Source organism: Papio anubis, chromosome 13, assembly GCF_008728515.1.
Source record: "Papio anubis isolate 15944 chromosome 13, Panubis1.0, whole genome shotgun sequence".
Lineage (NCBI taxonomy): Eukaryota > Metazoa > Chordata > Mammalia > Primates > Cercopithecidae > Papio > Papio anubis.
In genome coordinates, this window is record NC_044988.1 from 61,741,484 (window position 1) to 61,742,322 (window position 839).

Consider the following 839-nt stretch of genomic DNA (forward strand, 5'->3'; position numbering starts at 1 on the left):
TGTATTACTTTTTTGTTTTTTTGAGACGGAATCTCACTCTGTCACCCAGGCTGGAGTACAGCAGCACAATCTCCACTCACTGCAACCTCCGCCTCCTGGATTCTGGATTCAAGGGATTCTCTCTTGCCTCAGCTTTTTGAGTAGCTGGGACTACAGGTGCCCAACTACACCAGGCTGCTGCTGTTTTTGTTTGTTTGTTTGTTTTTGTTTTTGTTTTGTTTTGAGGCCGAGTCTCGCTCTGTCGCCAGGCTGGAGTGCAGTGATGCAATCTTGGCTCACTGCAACCTCCGCCTCCCAGGTTCAGGCAATTCTCCCACCTCAGTCTCCCGAGTAGCTGGGACTACAGGTGCCCGCCACCACACCCAGCTAATTTTTGCATTTTTAGTAGAGACAGGGTTTCACCATGTTGGCCAGGATGGTCTTGATCTCTTGACCTTGTGATCCACCCACCTCTGCCGCCCAAAGTGCTGGGATTACAGGCGTGAACCATCACGCCCGGCTACTGTTATTACTTTTTATGCCTCCAGAATTTTTCTGTGTTGTTGCAGGTGTCTGTTGTGCCTTAATTTTCACTATTGTAGAGGATTCTATTATGTGCAATTGCACAGCCGTGTATGTATCTGTTCCCCTGTGGAGGGACATTTGGGTTGTGTCCAGTGTCTCTTGACCACCTACCTTGTGCAGTGCCCCCGACCCTCCTGTCATTAATCCACACTCTAGCTACATCCACAGACCCATGACTTCACGAACCCCATCTTCTACTTCTGAGCTCCAGACCATATAAAAGGCATAACTGTGTTTATTGAGCACTTACTCTGAGCCAGAAACGATTCTCAACA